This window comes from Scyliorhinus torazame, chromosome 15 (genome assembly GCF_047496885.1).
Source record: "Scyliorhinus torazame isolate Kashiwa2021f chromosome 15, sScyTor2.1, whole genome shotgun sequence".
In the NCBI taxonomy this organism is placed as follows: domain Eukaryota; kingdom Metazoa; phylum Chordata; class Chondrichthyes; order Carcharhiniformes; family Scyliorhinidae; genus Scyliorhinus; species Scyliorhinus torazame.
Window position 1 is genome coordinate 13,372,759 of NC_092721.1, and position 23,236 is coordinate 13,395,994.

Sequence of the window (23,236 nt, forward strand, 5' to 3'; positions counted from 1 at the left end):
CTGTCGGGCTTTTCACTCCAGTACACGTAACTTAACTGTTAGATTTTGTAATGTCTCGTCACACACAGCTGGATTCCTCATTCTCGCTGCACAACTGTTGAAACAATCTCTTTGCCTTTGAGTATCTAAGCAAGAAGACAGCAAGATTGGAAGATTTTTGGCTAAGCAGGAGGCCGACCAGGTAATGGTTGCTTGCTTGGTAAATGTGCAACATATTCCGTTTCCAGAAGTGGAAAGAGAAAACAAGCACGAGCGTTGGAATGAATGAAATGATGGTTGGCATCTTGGCATAGATTATTTGCAGGAGATATTTTTCCTAGTTTTAGTCGGCTGCATGGTGTAAGTGGATGATTCAGGTGCAAATTGTGCGAAGTGCCTCTCAGAGATTGCAGGCAGACATCCTCATAATTTTCAACCCGTTAAATTTAACGGTGCGGGAAACCACAAGCTGAACATTTCCCAAGGTAGACCCTGCACGGGGATTTTCAGATCGCATCGGGTTCTAAACCATTTCCAATCCAAGTTGGAGCCAACACCCAATACCAACAGATCACTTGTACAATATTGTTGCCAGGCCTCACTTAGAATCCTGCATCCAATTTCAGTTCCCTCACACAAAGCATGACGTTAAGACTTCTGAAATGGTGCAGAGGAGGGCCATGAGACTAATAATAATAATCTTTTATTGTCACAAGTATGAAGTTACTGTGAAAAGCCCCTCGTTGCCACATTCCGGCACCTGTTCGGGTAAGCTGGCACGGGAATTGAACCCGCGCTGCTGGCCTTGTTCTGCATTACAAACCAGCTGCCTAGCCCACTGAGCTGAACCAGATTAATTTCTAGTTTAATGACTCTTGTTTATCAAGGTAGGCTAAAAGAGTCCACCAAGAAATAATTTAACCATCTCCCTTTGATTTTCAAATGGCCTCCCTCTGTGCTGTGTATATATGTGACTGATGGAAACGCCAACCTCAAAGCACATTAAGAAGTCTTACAACATCAGGTTAAAGTCCAACAGGTTTGTTTCAAATCACTGGCTTTCAGAGAACTGCTCCTTCCTCAGGTGAATAAAGAGGTAGGTTCCAGAAACATAGATAGAGACAAAGTCAAAGATGCAAGACAATGCTTTGAATGCGAGCATTTGCAGGTTGGAGATTACACTGGAAGTCTAAACCTAGGAGTGTGGCTGCGCAGAGGTGGGGAAGGACGTAGAGCCAGTAATTTTTAAACTCCCTTCCCTGGACTGTGAGGTTTGCTACACAAAACCCCTTTATCTCTACTGAGTGGGAACTGGAGGCCAGGGAGATTATTTGACGAACAGGGGGGACGAGGAGAGAACAGCGCTGATTTGTTATGTTGTGGGTGTAACATAAGCGGCTTCCTTGTGGTGCACTTGACAAAGGAAGGTTCAGACGTGGAGATAACTTCAACACGTTTATTAAACTATTTACACTTCTGTTACTCGGGTTCGACACTACTGCTAATCCTACTATAGCTACCCAGACTGACTAACCAGTTGCTGCAATCCATGTGGTGGGTATAATATTGAATCAACCGTGTCTCTGCACTCACTGACTGTCTCCACTGGAAAGAGGCAGATCATGTGTGTTGTGTCCTTTATATATGGGTTGGCATAATGCCCCCCTGTGATCGTGTCACCTCCGTGTGCATCGTGAATGTCCATTGGTCGCATCCTATCTAACTGATCTATTGGTTGAGTGTGTGTGTGTGATGTTTCTGGTGCTCTCTCTAGTGTCTAGCTAGCCTACATGCATTTACATTGATGCACATCACCACAAGTGCCTTACCGTGTCGGGGTGTATGAAGCTCTCCATGCTCCCAAAGTCGATTAGGCAGGACGTCTCGTGCCCCTTGATAAATACAGTTGTTGTAGCAGTTGAGAGAGTTTGAGGCCGGGACTGATCCAGAGTCACCGAGGCTAATCGCAGCAGTTGAGTGTTCTCTTCGGGCAGTGTGTGGTCAGCCGAGCTCGGGTCCAGGGGATCCATCCAAGATGGCGGCTCCATTGGCCACACATGGCTGGGGGTGCACAAAATGGCGGCGCCCATCCATCTAACGTGGCGTCCGCGGGACAAGATGACGGCGCCCGGGGGCCGCACGTGGCCCTGGAGTAGGAAGATGGCGGCGCCCGCTGGCCGCACGGGGACCATGGAGAGGTTTGTGGTGGCGGTCTGCATTCGCCGCCGGAGACCACGGCAACCGCATGGGCCTGGCATTTCACCACGAAATGGCCCTTTTTACTGCATCCCTTGCAGGTGGATGCGCGGGCCGGGCAGCGCTGGCGGGGGTGCTTGGCCTGCCCACAAAGGTAGCAGCATGGACCCCCGGGGTTGCGAAACTGCCTTGCAGCACAAGCTTGTGGGGAGATGGGGGATGTCTCGAGGTCGGCTGCGGAGGGGTTCCACGCTGCCCAGGGGGCTGCCGTGCGGTCGGGAACATAAGCCCGGGCGTTTCTGGAGGCCACATCCAGGGAGCCTGCAAGGGCCCGTGCCTCTTTGGGACCTAGAGTGTCTTTTTCCAGCAATCGCTGGCGGATTTGGAAGGACAGCATACCTGCCACGAAAGCGTCCCGGACCAAGAGTTCAATGTTTTTGCTCGCCAAAACTTGCGGGCAGCTGCAGTTTCTCCCCAACACCAGGAGTGCACGGTAGAATCCTTCCAGTGATTCCCCAGGGATTTGTCGCCTCGTTGCTAGCAGATGTCGGGCGTAGACCTGGTTTACCGGGCGAATATAATGTCCTTTTAGCAGCTCTATTGCTGCATCAAAGTCTTCCGCTTCCTCGATGAGGGTGTAAATCTCCAGGCTCACCCTCGAGTGCAGGACTTGCATTTTCTGTTCTCCCGTGGGTGTGTTTTCGGCCGTCCCGAGATATCCTTTAAAACACGCCAGCCAGTGCTTGAAGATTGCGGCTGAGTTCGCCGCGTGGGGGCTGAGTTGCAGACACTCCGGCTTGATTCGGAGCTCCATCCTTTTAAATCTAGCTTATTAAATTGATGCACGATCAATGACCACTAAAGCGAGGTTGTAGTCCAACTGAAGGCTTTAATAAGCTAGATGTTTCCCCCAGCAGCTCCGGTACAGAATGAAGGCTGCTGGGGAAGCACAGGCTCTTATACCCCGCCTAGCAGGGTGGAGCTACCATACAGCTTGACCAATAGGAAATATACAAACCAATGGTGTTCCAGCATTACCAAGTACCATAATACCTCTACTACCACACAGGTAATTAAGTCTTTACAGATCCTGAGAGAGGACTAACTCCAGGGTAAAGAGGTGTGAATTGTCTCAAGCCAGGACAGGATAGGATTTCACAAGGGCAGGCCAGATGGTGGTGGGTGAATGTAATGCAACATGAATCCAAGGTCCCGGTTGAGGCCGTACTCATGTGTGCGGAACTTGGCTATCAAAGCATATTGACTGAGTTTAATGTTATTTTACTTCTGGTACACTGTTCAAAATGCAATATTTCTTTGGCTATTTTTTAAAGTAACCCTAATTTATGCCAGAAATGGTAATTGACCCAATTTGCATATCAGCAGGAATATGGATTTGATGTTTACGCTGTGGTTTCATCTCATAGACGTTCTGTTGATAAGTCTCTTGCTATTACTCACCACCATGGCTGGTTGATCAATTCTGTCTATCTTTCCCTTCAGATTATGTCACTCAGCTACAATACGATATTAAGTAATGAAAGGGTGAGTCTTCCTTTGTAATTTGTTGCTTTGCTGATATGGCAACAATTTCACATAGTTCTGTTTTTACTTTTTTTACTGATAGAAACAGTGATTTCTGTCTTCTTCATGTCCCTAAATGGCGAATAATCTTAATGATGTGCATATTTTCCAGGTATGGGGCTCTAGTCATCTTTTTGAATCGAATCATTTGCATCCCTACAGTGCAGAAGGAGGCCATTCCGCCCATCGAGTCTGCACCAATGCTCCGAAATAGCACCCTACCTAGCTCCCGGTCCCTGTCCTGTCCCTGTAATTCCATCTAACCTTTTAGACACTGTGGTAATAAAAATGAAAATCGCTTATTGTCACAAGTAGGCTTTAATGAAGTTACTGTGAAAAGCCCCTAGTCGCCACATTCCGGCGCCTGTTCGGGGAGGCTGGTACGGGAATTGAACCGTGCTGCTGGCCTGCCCTGGTCTGCTTTTAAAAGCCAGCTCTTTAGCCCTGTGCTAAACCAGCCCAGACTAAACGGCAATTTTAGTTTGGCCAATCCACCTCACCTGCTCATCTTTTGACTGTGGGAGGAAACAGGAGCACCCGGAGGAAACCCACGCACACACGGGGAAAATGTGCAAACTCCACATGGACAGTCACCCGAGGTCGGAATTGAACCCGGGTCCCTGGCACTGTGAGGCAGCGGTGTTAACCACTGTGCCACCATGCCGCCGTTAAAATATGTGTTTTTTGTTTCCCCAGCCCAGGGTCCACAATGGCCGATCGATGGCCCTGTCAGTCACAGTCTTGCCTAGCTCTGGGGTCGCCCACCCAACTCACACTCATCCTGTGCAAAGCCTAACCGCCCATGTCTGCCCCTCGGCCCTGGACTGGGGCTGGACCTGGGAGCCAGGGGAGGAGGCCAGAGCCCTAAAGTTGGAAAAGGTCAATCAGCTACTTTGTTGACAGCTTTGTTGAGCATTGCAGCAGGCCAAAGATGGACGTGAGGGCATGAGAGCAAAGCGCTGAGTTGGAAGGTCAGGGACTGCTTGCGGACTGAGTGAATGTGTTCCGTTAAGGGGTCACCCAGTCTGATTGGATACAACATTGGTTTCACAGCCCTCCCGCCCGGTGGAAATGTTACCCTCCATTGATGCCAACCAGCCATACTGGGCAGGTGTAAAGCCAGCATTCTACATAATCCCACGGGGTTCCCACCTGGTGAGTTGGGTTCGAACTGCTTCCATTTATATGTTGGCGTTTTGTGATGACTTTATGATTATAATGGGTTAAATCTTATTGCCTCGATCTCAGCTAACTGTGGCGAAAGTATTCTCACTTTACCTCTGACCATGCAAAATCATTACATTAGCACGTCTTGGGAGAGGACAAACAGGCTGGGTCTCTGATTGTTTCTTGAAAACACAATGTTGACGGACCTAGCAGGATCCTTCAAAATTATGAAAAGTTTCAACAGATTGCACGCAGAGAGTGTTTCAAATTGTCGGTTCTGGGATGGGGACAAAACGAGAGATCATCAATTTCAGATTGTCACCCAAAAAGCATTTTGAAAAAAATTTATTTACGGGATGTGGGCATCGCTGATTAGACCAGCATTTATTGCCCATCCCAAGTTGCCCTTCAGAAGGTGGTGGTGAGTTGCCTTCTAGAACCACTGCAGTCCCTGAGGTGTAGGTCCACCCACTGTGCTGTTAGGGAGGGAGTTCCAGGATGTTGCCCCAGTCAGTGACAGTGAAGGAACGGTGATATATTTCCAAGTCAGGGTGGTGAGTGACTTGGAGGGGAACCTCCAGGTGGTGGGGTTCCCAGGCATCTGCTACCCTTGTCTTGGAAGTTGACATCTAAGGAACCTTGGTGAGTTACTGCAGTGCATCTTGTAGATGGTACACACGGCTGCTACTGTTCATTGGTGGTGGAGGTTTTGAATGTTTGTGGAAGGTGGAGCAATCAAGCGGGGCTGTTTTGTCCTGGATAGTGTTGAGCTTATTGAGTGTTGCTGGAGCTGCACACATCCAGGCAGGTGGAGAGTATTCCATTACACTCCTGACTTGTGCTTTGTAAATGATGGACAGGCTTTGGGAGGTGTAGCCACCTGGGTTGGCCACTTCCCGACTTAAAATGGAGAACCGCAAAGACTGAAGGGAAATTCAGCCAACACAGTCAAAATTGAGCAAGTGCAGAAATCATGTGTATTGAAACTTGCAAAAACCAGACAGCACTGAAACCAGCAGCCATCTGCATAGTAATGAGTGATTCCAAGGCACAATCGCAACACATAAGGTGAATAAAGCCAAGCCAGACTCCTCGGCGCCAGCAGGAGCCAAGACAAAGGGAGGCCAACGGACATTTAGGGACCGCCCAGCGATCAGGGAACAACTCCAGTATTGGAGAAATCGATCCAAATGATCGGAACGCAGTCCAATCGTTTGGAACCAGGTACGGGGTCTGCCCCGAAGGGCGGGAAGCCCCTGGGGACTATAAAGTAAAGCCCCCAAGTTCAAATCGTCCTTCTTGGCAGGGTCACTCAGCAACTTGAATCAACCCGTGAGAGTGAACTGTCCAGCGGCCACGCCAACCAAGTAAGTCTCAAGTCAACGCTCGCTATGAGATAGGCGCTCCTAGCTACCAGTCCATACCAGCTTTTGAATTCTGCAGACTCAGGACCTGAACGAAAGGCTATTTGTTCCCCTGACCTGGTGGGCCAATTCCGAAGCTAAGTATAGGCCTTTTAGTGATAGGAATAGCCTAGAAAGTAGAGTTTATGCATGAGTAGTGATTTACTGTGTATAATAAATGTGTTTAGATTTGAATCTTACTAATTGATGTGTTGAGTTATTGATCATTACTTGAACTTGAACCTCGTGGCGGTATCATAAAATACCTGGCGACTCTAGAGCAAAGGTTAAACAAACAGAGCAAATTACAAACTAAGAGCCAACCAAAAGTTAGCAACAGAGGTCTGGAGGTGAATTACTTGCCATAGGATTTCTAGCTTTTGACCTGCTCTGGTAGCCACAGTATTAATGTGGCTAGTCCAGTTCAGTTTCTGATCAATGGTAACCCCCAGGATGTTGATTCTGGGGGACTCAACGATGGTAATGCCATTGAATGGTTATATCCTCTCTGTAGGAGATGGTCATTGCCTGGCATTTCTGTGGCATGAATGTAACTTGCCACCTGTCAGCCCAAATCTGGATATTGTCCGGGTCTTGCTGCATTTGGACATGGACTGCTTCATTATCTGAGGAGTTGCGAATGGTGCTGAGCATTGTGCAGTCATCAGCGAACATCCCCACTTCTGACCTTATGATGGAAGGCAGGTCATTGATGAAGCCGCTGAAGATGGTTGGGCCCAGGACACTATCCTGAGGAACTCCTGCAGTGATGTCCTGGAGCTGGGATATTGTGCTCCAACCACCACAACCATCTTCCTCTGTGCCAGGTATGACTCCAACCCCCACTATCATTTCATAATGATAGGGCAGTAATTGGCTGGATTGGATTTGTCCTGTTTCTTGTGTACAGGACATATCTGGGCAATTTTCCACAATGCTGGGTAGATGCCAGTGTTGTAGCTGTACTGGAACAGCTTGGCTAGGGGTGTGGCCAGTTCTGGAGTATAGGTCTTCAGTACTATTGTTGCCAATCAGCACCGGAGTCGCCAATAATGTTGCCAATTAATAAGATGCTCTTTAGAGTCACCAGGTATCAAATGATACCACCACAAGGCTTGACCGGATATCGATCAAAGAACCACACAACCTGTTAGTCAGTTCAAGTTCAAAGATGGTTTATTTACACACAAGGATTACTTCGACATGCAACACAAAACACGACAAGTTAAACTACACCTAACAACTACAATAACCTATTCTTAACTTCAGGGCAACCGGCTCTATGCAGATGGACAAGGCCTTTGAGATCTTGCGTGGCTGGGTAGAAGAAGTGGCTCTGTTTCTGCTGGGCTCATCCGTCTGGTAGCGATCGTTGGTCTTGAACTTGTCTGTCTGGTCGTTATGCTGCACTTGGGTTGGCACAGGCCGGGTCCAAGAGAGACCGAGCACATGGCTGTGTCTCTTATCCCTCTGGGATTTTATGCTCTTTGGGGTGGTCCTTAACTTGGACCCAATAATTCGACAGGCTTCGATCACTGCCTTCGATTTTGGCCAATAAAGGGGCGGGTGCCTTGATGGCTGGGCGTGCCCTGAGCGGTCATTGACCGTGGCTGTTTGGGCTCCCCGAGTAAAGGGAGTGGCGCCGATTAGTCTGCATCTGTATCGGTTACCTGAGTACAGTTCTTTTGTTCTGGGGAAATGGGCCATTAGAATGCAAACGAGCGGGGGTTTCGATCGCGTCTAGCTATCTGTGTCGCAAATACACACACAAGATCTGAGTCTATCTGAGTCCTGGGTTGGCCATAATTCCCATGGTCCTTCGCAGGTGGCCATTTGAGATGGCGACACTATTGCCGGGATATTGGCAGGATCCATAGCCTTTGCAGTATCCAGTGCCTTCAGCCATTTCTTGATATCCTGAGTGAATCGTATTGGCTGAAGACTGGCATCTGTGATGCTGGGGACCTCTGGAGGAGACCAAGATGGATCATCAACTCGGCACTTCTGGCTGAAGGTCGTTGCGAATACCTCAGCCTCGTCTTTTTCACCTCCAGGTTACAGTAAGGAACTGTTTTCACTTGTGGCCGAGGCCCAAACTAGGGTCATAAGATAGTCATTAATCAGACAGAACAGGCTTGCCAGGTTGTATGGTCCACTCCTGCTGCAAGCTCTCATGTTCTTCTTTTCTTATGCAATATGAACCCACTAGGAAATTCAGTAGAAGCCTCTTCATGCAGCCAGTGGTGAGAGTGTGCAACCCAGTAATAGCTGAGGTGAATGGTACTGGTGCATTTAGCAGGAAAATGGATAAATATGTCAGGGAGAAAGAACCATAGCATTCCTACAGTGCAGAAGGTGGCCATTTGGCCCATCGAGTCTGGCCCGTTCCTCCGAAAGAGCACCCTAACCCAGGCCCACTCCCCCGTCCTATCCTCCTAAACCTAATCTGTACATCCCTGAACAATAAGGAGCAATTTAGCATAAGCAATCCACCTAACCTGCTCATCCCTGGACAATAAGGGACAGTTTAGCATGGGCAATCCACCTAACCTGCATATTGTGGGAGGAAACCGGAGCACCCGGACGAAACCCACGCAGACACGGGGAGAAAGGGCAAACTCCACACAGACAGTCACCCAAGGTCGGAATTGAACCCGAGTTCCTGGCGTCGTGGGGCAGCAGTGCTAACCACTGTGCCACCGTGCCCCCCCCTGAAATGAAAGGATGTGTTGATAAAATTAGAAGAAGAGGAATGGGACGGTCTCACTTAGGGCACAGACACTAAATGGATCACTTGGTGATCTGTTATTTCATTAAATTACCTCTGTCAGAGTGCGGCGTCGCTTGAGGATGTTGCTAACCATTGATTTTCAGGCTTACTGACAGCTGAACATCACACCCTTATCAATAGAGGAGCCCAACCACACGCTGCTCCTCTATTCAGCCACCACGTGTCAGCGCTGCCGGATGGGAAAGGTTGCTTTACTTATTCATGGGATGTAAGCGTCACTGGCAAAGACCAGCATTCATTGTCCATCTCCAATTCCCCTTGAGGTGGTGGTGAGCCCCCTTTTTAAACTTCTCCAGTTCTTGTGGTGTACGTACACCACCTACAGTGCTGTTAGGGAAGGAGTTTCAAGAGTTTGACCCAGCGGCAGTGAAGGAACGGCGATACAGTTCTGACGGGAAGTACGCTGATGTTTTCTGCGAGGGTATCCCAACTTGGAACATCTGTCCATGGCGGGTGTATACCTTTGTTTTGTTTTGCTGTGGAGAGACAAGTGAAGCCCCAGTGAGAACAAATGGCCCAGTCATCGTGTAACAATTCTTAAAAACTATTTATTAAACTAAAGACAAATACACATCAACAGAACCACTCTACTCTGAGATAATTAAGGTAAATGAATTACTAAACTGTGGAATGTACTACTTATTTCAAAATATATCAAAATGACACCTGAACTCCATAAGACTTCTTTCGTTCCCCAAACAACATCCAAATTGAATAGCCAGCGTGTAGTTACCCCACAATACAGGGAAGATACTCAAGTTTCATAGATAGAATTTACAGTGCAGAAGGAGGCCATTCGGCCCATCGAGTCTGCACCGGCTCTTGGAAAGAGCACCCTACCGAAGCCCACACCTCCACCCTATCCCCATAACCCCTTAACCAAGTAATCACACCCAACACTAAGGGCGTTGGTCTGGAAAGTCTGGGAAATGTCTTCATGATTCAGGGAAAATATTTAAACTATCTTTCCAAATGTTTTCTGCACTGCCTTGGCTCTGATACTGAGAGGTTTGGTTAACGTAAATTGACCTCTTGCCTGCTAGCTGGAAGACATGCTTGTCAGCTTCTTGGTCCCAATAGATGTTTATTGGCCTGCCTGGCTTTTAATCATCCAGCCAATTACACCTTTTTCCTCTTTGATTATACCTCCGGCTGCCTGCTCCTATCAACTTCCTTGACTATACATTAACATATCTATACCTCATTGATCCTCCCAAATGTCCTCTAAGGTGTTTCTCCTCATAAGCGTATTACAGGGGAGAGATAAATCTCATTGGCATATTTTGAATACTGGCTACTGGTGTCTCTAGGCAGATTTCTACCTGTTACCAGACATTTCACATCCTTTTATGTGTTGTTCACTTTATTTTACTGCTGTTGCTAGGCAATATCATGACAATTCCGAGTCAGGGTGGGATATTTGTGAGACTTTGTGGTGGTGGTCTCATGCATCTGCGTCCCTTGTTCTTCGAGGTGATAGAAGTCATGGATTTGGAAGGTGTTGTCAAGGAGACTTGTCAAGTTTCTGCAGTACATCTAGCTGATGTACAGCAGTACACTGCTGCCACTGTGCATTGGTGGTGGAGGGACTGGATGTTTAAGATGATGGATGAGGTGTCAATCAAGCAGGCTGCTTTTTCTGGATGTTCATAGATAGATAGAATTTACAGTGCAGAAGGAGGCCATTCGGCCCATCAAGTCTGCACCAGCTCTTGGAAAGAGCACCCTACCCAACCGCACACCTCCACCCTATCCCAATAACCCAGTAACCCCACCCAACACTAAGGGCAATTTAGGACACGAAGGGCAATTTATCTTGGCCAATCCACCTAACCTGCACATCTTTGGACTGTGGGAGGAAACTGGAGCACCCGGAGGAAACCCACGCAGACACGGGGAGAACGTGCAGACTCCGCACAGACACTGACCCAAGCAGGAAATTGAACCTGGGACCTTGGAGTTGTGAAGCAACATGTAGGCTAGCTAGACACTAGAGAGAGCACCAGAGACATCACACACACACACTCAACCAATAGATCAGTTAGATAGGATGCGACCAATGGACATTCACGATGCACACGGAGGTGACACGACCACAGGGGGGCATTACACCAACCCATATATAAAGGACACCACACACATGATCTGCCTCTTTCCAGTGGAGACAGTCAGTGAGTGCAGAGACAGGGTTGATTCAATATTACACCCACCACGTGGATTGCAGCAACTGGTTAGTCAGTCTGGGTAGCTATAGTAGGATTAGCAGTAGTATCGAACCCGAGTAACAGAAGTGTAAATAGTTTAATAAACGTGTTGAAGTTATCTCCACGTCTGAACCTTCCTTTGTCAAGTGCACCACAAGGAAGCCGCTTATGTTACACCCACAACATAACAAATCAGCGCTGTTCTCTCCTCGTCCCCCCTGTTCGTCAAATAATCTCCCTGGCCTCCAGTTCCCACTCAGTAGAGATAAAGGGGTTTTGTGTAGCAAACCTCACAGTCCAGGGAAGGGAGTTTAAAAATTACTGGCTCTACGTCCTTCCCCACCTCTGCGCAGCCACACTCCTAGGTTTAGACTTCCAGTGTAATCTCCAAAGTCTAACTTTCAAATTCGGCGGCCCTATACCCCCCCCCCCCCTCACTGTCTGCGGCCTCGCGACCCTTAAGGTCGACCCGCCTTCCCTGTTTGCGAACCTCACCCCGGATTGCAAACCCGTCGCCACCAGGAGCAGACGGTACAGTGCCCAGGATTGGATCTTTATTAGGTCAGAGGTCCAAAGGCTACTGAGGGAAGGAGCCATTGAAGTTAGCAACAGTCCCTGGAGAGCTCAAGTAGCGGTGATAAAGACCGGGGAGAAGCATAGGATGGTCATTGACTACAGTCAGACCATCAACAGGTTTATGCAGCTGGACGCGTACCCTCTCCCCCGCATATCCGACCTGGTAAACAGGATCGTGGATTACAAGGTCTTCTCCACGGTGGATCTTAAGACCGCCTACCACCAGCTCCCCATCCGCACTAGTGACCGCAAATACACTGCCTTCGAGGCAGATGGGCGGCTCTATCACTTCTTAAGGGTTCCCTTCGGTGTCACCAACGGGGTCTCGGTCTTCCAGCGCGAGATGGACCAAATGGTTGACCGGCACGGTTTACGGGCAACATTCCCGTATCTCGATAATGTCACCATCTGTGGCCACGACCAGCAGAACCACGACACCAACCTCCGAAAATTCCTCCAGACCGCAAAGATCCTTAACCTTACGTATAACAAGGATAAATGTGTGTTTAGCACCGACCGCCTCGCCATCCTCGGCTACGTAGTGCAAAATGGAGTTATAGGCCCCGACCCTGAATGCATGCGCCCCCTTATGGAGTTCCCCCACCCTCACTGCCCCAAGGCCCTGAAACGTTGCCTTGGGTTTTTTAGCGACTACGCCCCAACTATGCAGACAAGGCCCATCCCCTGATCCAATCCACAGATTTTCCCCTGTCGATAGAGGCCCACCAGGCCTTCAGCCGCATCAAAACGGACATTGCAAAGGCCACGATGCATGCCATCGACGAGTCCCTCCCCTTCCAGGTCGAGAGCGTCGCGTCTGACGTAGCTCTGGCGGCCTCCCTCAACCAAGCGGGCAGGCCCGTGGCCTTCTTCTCACGTACCCTCCACGCTTCCGAAATCCACCACTCCTCAGTCGAAAAGGAGGCCCTGGCCATAGTAGAAGTTGTGCGACATTGGAGGCATTACCTGGCCGGCAGGAGATTCACTCTCCTCACTGACCAACGATCGGTTGCTTTCATGTTCGATAATGCACAGCGGGGCAAGATAAAAAACGATAAGATCTTGCGGAGGAGGATCGAACTCTCCACCTACAACTACGAGATCTTGAATCGTCCCTGGAAGCTAAATGAGCCTCCTGACGCCCTGTCCCGCAGCACATGCACCACTGCACAAGTGGACCGCCTCCGAGCCCTCCACGAGGACCTCTGCCACCCAGGGGTCACTCGCTTTTTCCACTTTATCAAGACCCGCAACCTGCCCTACTCCATCGAGGAGGTCAGGACAGCCACCAGGGACTGCCAAATCTGCGCGGAGTGCAAACCGCAGTTCTACCGGCCAGAGAAAGCGCACCTGATAAAGGCTTCCCGTCCCTTTGAACGCCTCAGCATGGACTTTAAAGGCCCCCTACCCTCCAGCGACCACAACACGTACTTCCTGAATGTGACTGACGAGTACTCCCGGTTCCCATTCGCCATCCCCTGCTCTGACATGACTGCAACCACCGTCATCAAGGCCCTCCATAGCATCTTTGCACTGTTTGGGTTCCCCGCTTACATACACAGTGATAGGGGGTCCTCCTTTATGAGCGACGAACTGCGTCAATTCCTGCTCAGCAAGGGCATCGCCTCGAGCAGGACGACCAGTTACAACCCCCGGGGTAACGGACAGGTAGAGAGGGAGAACGGAACGGTCTGGAAGACCATCCTACTGGCCCTACGGTCCAGGAATCTCCCAGTCTCCCTCTGGCAGGAAGTCCTCCCGGATGCCCTCCACTCCATCCGGTCACTGCTTTGTACCACAACCAACCAGACACCTCACGAACGTCTCCTTGTCTTCCCCAGGAAGTCCTCCTCTAGGACCTCGCTCCTGACCTGGGTGGCAGCACCCGGACCCATCCTGCTCCGAAAACACTTGCGGGCGCACAAGTCGGACCCGTTGGTCAAGAGGGTCCATCTTCTCCATGCTAAACCCCAGTACGCCTACGTGGCGTACCCTGATGACAGACAAGATACGGTCTCCCTACAAGACCTGGCGCCCGCTGGAGCCCCACGCACACGGAGCCACCAGTCCCACCCTCCCCTCCACCAGGGCACCTTGCAGGAGGATCGGTCCTTCCGCCGGCCCCGTCTAGGCCCCCCCACCCACCGACGCACCCTGTAGGCTCTCCCTTCCCGGGTCAACCGTTTTCCCCACCAGCGCCGTCTAGGGGTGTCGAAGCTGCCACAGAGATCGAGGCCACGCTCCCGGAGTCACAGACGCCCGAGCCTCCACCGGAGTCACCACCGAAGCTCCGACGATCACAGAGGACGACCAGGTCCCCGATCGACTGATTGCTTCATTTTAAATTGTAAATTTAAATCATAAATTGTAAATAGTTACTAGTATTGTAAATAGTTACAAAACGCTGTACGGAGGTATTACGGTATCTCCATAACTAATTCTACCACGTTGCCATGTTTGTAGTATCAGGCCACCACCCCCGCCGGACTCTTTTTTAACAGGCGGTGAATGTGGTAGTAGAGGTATTACGGTACCTGGTAATGCTGGAACACCATTGGTAGAAATTGTATGCTTCCTATTGGTCAAGCTGTATGGTAGCTCCACCCTGCTAGGTGCCACCCCAGCAGCCCTCATTCTGTACCTGAGCTGCTGGGGGGAAACATTGAGCTTATTAAAGCCTTCAGTTGGACCCAACCTCGCTTTAGTGGTCATTGATCGTGCATCAACCTGCAAATGCTCGCATTCAAAGCATTGTCTTGCATCTTTGACTTTGTCTCTATCTATGTTTCTGGAACCTACCTCTTTATTCACCTGAGGAAGGAGCAGTTCTCTGAAAGCCAGTGATTTGAAACAAACCTGTTGGACTTTAACCTGATGTTGTAAGACTTCTTAATGTGCTTTGAGGTTGGCGTTTCCATCAGTCACATATATACACAGCACAGAGGGAGGCCATTTGGCCCATTGAAATGAAAATCGCTTATTGTCACAAGTAGGCTTCAAATGAAGTTACTGTGCAAAGCTTCTAGTGGCCACATTCCGGCACCTGTTCGGGGAGGCTGGTACGGGAATTGAACCGTGCTGCTGGCCTGCCTTGGTCTGCTTTCAAAGCCAGCTCTTTAGCCCTGTGCTAAACCAGCCCCATTGTTTCTTTGAAAGAGACATGTCCAATTAGTCATAGAATTATCATAGAATTAACAGTGCAGAAGGAGGTCGTTCGACGGAAAGAGCGCACACCTCCGCCCTATTCCCGTAACCCAGTAACCCCACCTAACCTAAGGGCAATTTAGCATGGCCAATCCACCTAACCTGCACATCTTTGGACTGTGGGAGGAAACCGGAGCACCCGGAGGAAACCCACGCACACACGGGGAGAACGTGCAGACTCCGCACAGACAGTGACTCAAGCTGGGAATCAAACCTGGGACCCTGGAGCTGTGAAGCAACTGTGCTAACCGCTGTGCTACCGTGTTGCCCTCCTCTTGCTCCTTTCCCACATCCTGACAAATCTTCCTTTTTTAAGTATTCATCCAATTCCCTTTTGAAAGTTGCTGTTGAACCTGCTTTAACTTTTCTTTCAACAGTGCATTCCATCTCAAAACAGCTCGCTGTAGGTGAACCATTCTCCTCATTGCTGCTCTGCTTCTTTTGCCAGCAGTTTTACACCTGTGTCCTCTGGTTACCAACCCCTCTGTCGGGAGAAATTTGCTCCACCAAAATCCTGCACAATCTTGGACACCTCTATTGGATCTTCTGCAACCCTGTCCACGCTAAGACAAAGAATTGCAGCTCTTCCAGTCTCCTCACATTGCTGAAATCCCTGGTGCCATGGCAGTAAATCTCTACATCTTCAGGAAAGCAGGGCAAAAGGGAGGGGTTGAAGATTCTCAATGAACATCCTCACCCGATCTACATTACAACTGCAATTTGTGTGTGTTAGGTGCGTCTGGTGGAGGACTTTGCAGGATTCCCCACCTGAGCAAAAACATTAACATCAAATGAAAGGAAGAGATGCTCGGGCTGTTGTGATGTGCATATACCTTTAAGCTGGCGTATCGTAAACAGCTGTACAATCCACCACAAGACAGGGTGTGATGTAATAATAATAATCGTTAATGTCATGAGTAGGCTTACATTAACACTGCAATGAAGTTACTGTGAAAAGCCCTTAGTCGCCACATTCCGGCACCTGTTCGGGTACACGGAGGGAGAATTCAGAAAGTCCAAATGTCCTAACAGCATGTCTTTCAGGACCTGTAGGAGGAAACTGGAGCACCTGGAGGAAACCCACGCAGACACGGGCAGAACGTGCAGACTCCGCACAGACACTGACCCAAGCAGGGAATTGAACCTGGGACCTTGGAGCTGTGAAGCAACAGTGCTGACCACTGTGCTACCGTGCTGCCCAAGAATCGTGCCGATAATGATCTCATGGCTCTGCAAACAGAAGACAGCAGCAGTCATACAGGTCAAACATGTCTATATAGTCTTCCAGGTACCATTGCCTGTTTGTCATTGCTTTTTAAAAAAAGCCCACATCACTGTTTTACCAATTTTCTTTTAGAATTGGTACATTTGCAATAAACAGAAAACCGCTACAGGACAGTTAATCAAAGTTCCAGCCAAGTAAGCTTGCATGTTAAATGTTACTGTTGAATCAGCTCGCACTGCCAATCCAGGCAGCGCGTTAAAAGTTCATTAAAGTGGACGGGATGAAAAAGCATATGGATAAAACTTTACATCCCCCACATTACTGTAGCTCATTGTGCATACAGCTGCCAAGCTTCACACGGCGGGATGCTCTCCACAGTCCTGATGATAAATTAACACTTTTCATATCTGGCTTTAAAAAAACAACATAATCAGCAAACATTCATGATTAAAGGCTGTATAAATGGCCCACAGCCATGTGTATCGCTGCATTGAAATGCTTTCCTGGAGTCCGTCCGCACTATTGCATAATATTCACCTGCAAATACCAACTTATTTTTCTTGCTTTTATTTTCGGAATGAGGTAATGATGCCGGGGTCACGTGAATAGGATTCATATCTTCCAAGAAACAAGACCCTTGCACTTGAGAATATAACTTCTCTAATGTATTCACGTCTGGAGGGCATGCAATGCCTCCAATGCTAATTGTTGCTCGTGCTTTGTTGTCAGCTTCAGAAGTTTGTTGCAAGAAAACGGTTCCAGATGGCAAACAATCCAAAACTCCTACCTTGAGTCAGTGATTAGAAATTGAGGGGTGACCTTGTAGTGACAGCCCTCAAGCACAAATTATCAGGGGGCACAGTTTTAATTAGTTGCTTCCTCAAAGGTACTGTTGTGGAATATTGCTAAATTAACACAGAAACCTGCTCTCCTGTCACTGCGCAACCCCGCAACTATCTCAGTGGTGAAAAAAGTAGCTTTACTGACAGCCAAGGTCAGCTGCTGACCTCCGAGGCCACCGTCTCTGATGTTTTCAAGGGAGAAAATGAAGATGACGACACATTTAAGTTGCAAAAGTCTATACTCAATTCTGATTTTGTTGAGAGAGTGTTAATTAATTCCGGCCATGTTCATTTTTACTTTTCCCTAAGGCAAGCTGGTGAAATCTGAATAGAATCAAACACAGAAACAAAAGGCAAGATATGTTGATGGGTTTTCTTCAAATATCAACAGGGGATTAAGTGAGGCTAACTGAATTGTTCCTCAAAAGGGGTGCTGCAGACGCGATGGGCCGAATAGCCATTTTCTATCATTCTACGAGAACACTTATCGAAAGATTAAAGCTCTGATAAGTAGTTAACTCAACAGTTAACAGAACATACAGTAGCAATAGCAAAGTGGATAATAATATTGTATTATTATTGTTACATTACATTAACACTGCAATGAAGTTACTGTGAAAATCCCCTAGTCGCCAGACTACGGCACCTGTTCAGGTACATTGAGGGAGAATTCAGAATGTCCAATTCACCTAACAAGCATATCTTTCGGGACTTGTGGGAGGAAACCGGAGCACTTGGAGGAATCCCACGCATACATGGGGAGAACGTGCAGACCCCGCACAGACAGTGACCCATGCCAGGAATCGAACCCGGTTTCCCTGGCTCTGTGAAGCAACAGTGCTAACCACTGTACTACCGTGTCGCCCTATCAAGGAGTGTGAAGTATTAAGGAAAGCCATAGTGTAAGTGTTTAAGTTTTTAAGTGTTCAAGTTAACTGTCAGAGGTGAGGAAGGCACGGGAAGAAATTGGTGGACAAAAAGTTTAAAAAGCAGAAAAAATGTTTCTGTTATAAATCTTGTGGACAGGAGGAGATAGCAAGAAGGAAGGACGGTTGTAGATAAGGGAGTTCTGTAGAAAGGCCACAAGATTGATTATGGGGCATTCAATTATCCGCCTGCTGACTGCAACAACGCGGAATGGTTACTTTGAGAGCCTGTGCATCGTTACCTTGCAAACATTTTGTTGAATGGCCAAGAAAGTCAGAATCTATTTTCAATCTAATTGTAGGAAAGTTATAGATCATTTTGAATCCACAGCTCATAATATTGTCACACAGCGAAGGCATGTGGACCAGACAGGAATGGGTAAGTGTTGGAGTTTTAATGTAAAAGGGTTTGATGGAATGTGAAAATGAGTTGAAGGAACTCAGAAACTATGGTAGAAAACCGAGAAATATTCACGAGTCAGTTGAAGAGCCATAATCAAAGTGCTGTTGTCATTGGACTAGTGAACCAGAGACCCAGGGCAGTGCATGAGTTCAAATCCCACCATGGCAGGTAGCGGACTGGATTCTCCATTTCTGCGGCTACGTGCCGACGCCGGCGTGGGAACAGTGACGTTTTTCCACACCAAAATTGTTGCGGAAACAAAAATCGGCACCGAACCCTCACTGGTTCCGGGACCGGTGAGGGGCGAGCAACAACGCTGGGTCAAACTCCCGGCTCCTGCGCCACAAACGGCTGGAAAATGGCCAGTCCATGGCTACGCATGCGCACGGTGACGACCTTCAGCGGTCGCGCCGTACAACATGGCGCCGACCTGCCAAATTCGGCCCCAAAGCGCAACCCCTGGCCACCCCCCCACTCGTCCCCCCAGTCCTCGCAGACTCCCCCCCCCCACCCCCCACCCCCGACCAGCGGCATGGCTCCCGGCTGACTGTGGCCATGCTGGACACAGTCCGCGGTCACCACGCCAGGTTCCCAATCGCTCATACCACACGTCAACCGCGCGGCCGGTAATGCGGGCCATCGGGGGTAGAGCATCGGGGAGGGCTTTCCGATGACGCACCAACGGCATTCCAACGGCGTGCGGCGCGTGACGCGATGCCGCCATTTCGGGAGGGGGCGGAGAATCGAAAATCAGCGTCAAACCGGCGCCGCCCCCGATTTGGGCGTCGGAAGGGATGCTCCTACCAATCGGCGATTACGATATCGGCGTCGGGCAATGGAGAATCCCACCCAGTGAATTTCAAATTTAAAAACAAGATCCGGAATTAAAAGTCCCTGGAGCAATGAAAAATGAAGTAGTGACAGTGAATAGTTCAGTTGGAATAGAAGGATTAATCGAAAGGGTGGGATGCAGTTGGGTCGGAGGCAACTCACGTGGCGCATAAACACCAGCATACAACAGTCGGGCTGAATGGCCTCTTAATTTGCCGTAAATCCTGTGAAAGCCAAAAGAATTAGTTGAGCAGTGAAGTTTAAGTTGCATCACTAAGGATTTGTAGAGCAGCCTGAGCAGCGAACAGGAGAGGTTGAAAAATGTAAGAGAATCAGGTGAGGGAAGAGGACTGAGCAAGGTCTTCTGGTAAAATTTGACACTGAACCAAACAGGGAGATAGCGGGTGTTGTGAGGTGGGAAAGACTGCGGAGGGGCTTGAAAACCCAAAAGAAGTTTCAAATCGAAACCTTGCGGGAGGACAGACTTCCTACAATAATCTGCCACTGGTGAATGGAGACAAAACATTCAGCTAACAAACTTCCCTGCCAGGTATGTGTACTTGTAATAAAATTGAATACAACTTTTTTTCCCCCAATGGCTTATCATTTTATAGAATAGACTCTCATCAGAAATAATTGATATTACGTTGAATAATTCTCTTTAACAGATTTGAATGAATGTCTAATTAGGAATAGGATTAAAGGATACATTGACTATACTCTTTGAAGATTGACTGCTTCATGGAACACTATGACTCCCATCATAGCACCTTTCTTAAACTAAAATGAGCTTCTTCAATGTGAGCACATATTTCAGGAAATTGATCTATTTTTGATGATTATCTTTCTGAAATTAATTCGCTTGGGGTTACATTAAGAAAAAATAAATACCTTTTGAAACTGCACTACCCAGCTACAATGGCTGCGACCTTCTCTTTCAAGCTATCTTCCTCAGGCAATTTGTTGCATTCCGATTCTCCTTGTCCAAGTAAACTGTCTATCAGTATGACGCTGGCAGGCGACAAGCCAAAGGATCGTGGCAGGCTTTTCAGGGAAGGTCAGTCTCTCCGGCAGACTCCCGTCTGATATGATAGCCCAGGCATCACCTTCTGCATTTAGACTTGTGGAGTGCTCCGTCTGATTGGCTCACTGTCTGTTGGACGTGATATCAGGGAATCAACCACTTGCCGTCTGGAAAAATGTGGCCAAAGGAACTAAAATGAATGAACAACCCGCATAGGCCACCAACAAAATGAAATGAGACCTCTTCATTCACCTGAGGAAGGAGCAGCGCTCCGAAAGCTAGTGACATCGAAACAAACCTGTTGGACTTTAACCTGGTGTTGTAAGACTTCGTACTGTGCTCACCCCAGTCCAACGCCGGCATCTCCACATCATCAACAAAATGAAAGGGAAATAATTGCAAATTCTGAAAATGAATGCATTAAGTAATCAAGTCCATGACCAAACAACATGCTCAGCAGGGACAACTTTTCTCTTGGGATGTCCATCATGCTTACATCCTGCAATCAGTTTGTACTAGAAGATTATAAAACATAGGTAGGCCATTCGGCCCATCAAGTCCACTCCACCATTCAATGAGATCATGGCTAATCTGATATAATCTTCAACTCCATTATCCCGCCTTATCCCCCATTACCCTTGATTCCCTTACTGATTAAAAATTTGTCTATCTCAGCCTTGAACATACTTAATGACCCGGGGCGGGATTCTCCGACCCCCCGCCGGGTCGGATAATCGCCGGGGGCCGGCATGAATCCCTCCCCGCCGGCTGCCGAATTCTCCGGCGCCGGGGATTTGGCGGGGGCGGGAATTGCACCACGCCAGTCGGTGGCCACTGGCAGCGACCCCCCCCCCACCCTCCAGTGATTCTCCGGCCCGTGATGGGCCTTTCACGAACTAGGACTGAGTCAGTCGTTATGCCAATCGGGAAAAGGGAGAGCTACACATGAATGGTGGGTAGGTGTGGTGTTACATCTAAATTATGCTCTGCATTGAACTATTGAATCTCATCACAAGGACACAAGATCGATAGGGATGGGGGAAGTCATTTGCCTCTTTACAACTGACACATCCAGAGAAAATTTACAAAGCACTTCCGATAAGGAATTGGCGTCAGTAGCAACATTTGTCATTTGCACCAGTGGTAGTTGCAACACAGTCCATTCAGCCCATCTAGTCAATGCTGGTGTCCGTTCTCCACTCTAGGTTCCTCCCTACTTACTTCATCTCACCCAATTAGCATATGCTTCTATTCCTTTCTCCTTCCTGCTTTTTGCTTCCTCGTAAATGCAGCCCCTACTGTTCCCCTCGATTATTCCTTGAGGGAGAAAATTCCCACATTCTCACTGGGTGAAGACATTTTTTTCTTGATTCACTATCGGGTCTATTGGTGAATATCTAGGATGGGATTCTCTCTCCCGCCGCACCCGTTTTCCAGTGCGGCGCGCCCCCGCCGGCAGCCTGGATCCTCCTCCCTGCCAGCTGGCCAACGGGGCTTCCCAATGTGGGCACCCCCACATCCGTCGGGAAATCCGCGGGGGTGAGTGCGCTGCCGGCGAAGGGGAGGATCCCGCAGATGGAGAATGCAACACTGATATTTATAGTTTGGGATGATTGATGCTATAACAATCCCTGTGAAATGTTGTTGTCGTGCCCAGCCAGTTTTTTTGAGGGGTGGTACTTTTACAATTTATTTGCACCGTTGCATATGTGCAGTTTTTATCCTGGAGTCAGGCTTATTCAGACCCTTCCAGGCTGCTGTGTGGATGGACAGCTTCACAGGAACATTGACCGTGATTATACCCAGTGGAGCTTTGTGCCCCATGTTATTTTAGCTGTAAAACATCCGTCATGAGATTCAAGTTAACTTTGGTTACAAATGCATTTTGATCACATGCATTCTATTTTTATCTGGATGCACCATGTTCAGATTTATTGCGCTTCTCCAAACACATAATGGAAAGTGAAGGTTTACAACAAATAAAACCCGAAGCTGCCTGCAAAAACGGTTTGCGCCTTTAAGAGTCGTAACTTGAACATCAGTTGTGGAGAGGTTGAGTGCTTCATGCTCCCTTTGCACGCTGAAAGCCTATTAATTACAGATAATTTGTCTGTAATGTGTCTCTTAATGGCTGCATCTGCCTCTGTGCACCTTCAACACAGAGGGGTAGAGAGGTATGAAATTCTGATAAACGGTGAAAGTTCTCAAATTGTAAAAATAAAAGTTAATGCTACCTCAAATGTAGGCTCATACGCGGGAGCTGGGTAAACTGATATTGGTTAACAAGGGATTTCAAATTGGAGGCCACGCTTTAATGGAGTGGTTGTATAAATTACTCAAAGAGGCAAATTACAGAGATCTGTTAGCAAGTCTGGATTCCTCCTTAAATGTGCTTTATTAACTCAATTTTAGCCATTTTCAAATATTTATTCGTTAACTTAACCATTAATATTGAGGCCCTAAAATAGATGAATGCATGAAATTATTCAAGGCTATTTGCTGTTAAACCAACAACATTAAGAACTGAGTGAAAAGACCCTGATGGGAGATAATTCAGGCAACACAGAATTTTACTTCATCCGGTCCTTCTCAAGATCATTCAAAGCTGCTGTTAGATAAGTGGTCAGCAACTTGGAAACGTTAGGGGCCCAGAGAAGATAGAGTCCCACTCGCCCAGTCTCATGCATTAATACATTTCCATTGCCCACTTCCACAAAATGGTCCCTTAAATTTGCTGCACTATCTCAGCTCCACATCAGCACTGCACCCCCTACCTCCCACCCATCCACCCCAACTGTCAACAACCCCTCACCATTTTTATGGGTAGTCTTTTTCTTCTTAGGCAGCTCCTTGGGATTGAGGATAACTTGCTTCCGCACCA

At 48.3% G+C, this 23,236-nt stretch overlaps 2 long non-coding RNA genes across 2 annotated transcripts in view; one reads left to right on the forward strand and one right to left on the reverse strand.

Moving 5' to 3' along the window:
- The window catches only part of LOC140391360 (uncharacterized), a 147,135-nt gene that overhangs the window by 106,324 nt on the left and 17,575 nt on the right, over positions 1 to 23,236 (forward strand). The window lies entirely within an intron of this gene.
- Positions 15,961 to 23,236, reverse strand: part of LOC140391359 (uncharacterized) — a 119,681-nt gene continuing 112,405 nt past the window's right edge. Inside the window, exons 3-4 of the long non-coding RNA XR_011935003.1 lie at positions 20,223 to 20,522; positions 15,961 to 16,334 (exon numbers count right to left, since the gene is read on the reverse strand). This is a non-coding gene — a long non-coding RNA (uncharacterized lncRNA). The remainder of the gene's footprint in view (positions 16,335 to 20,222; positions 20,523 to 23,236) is intronic.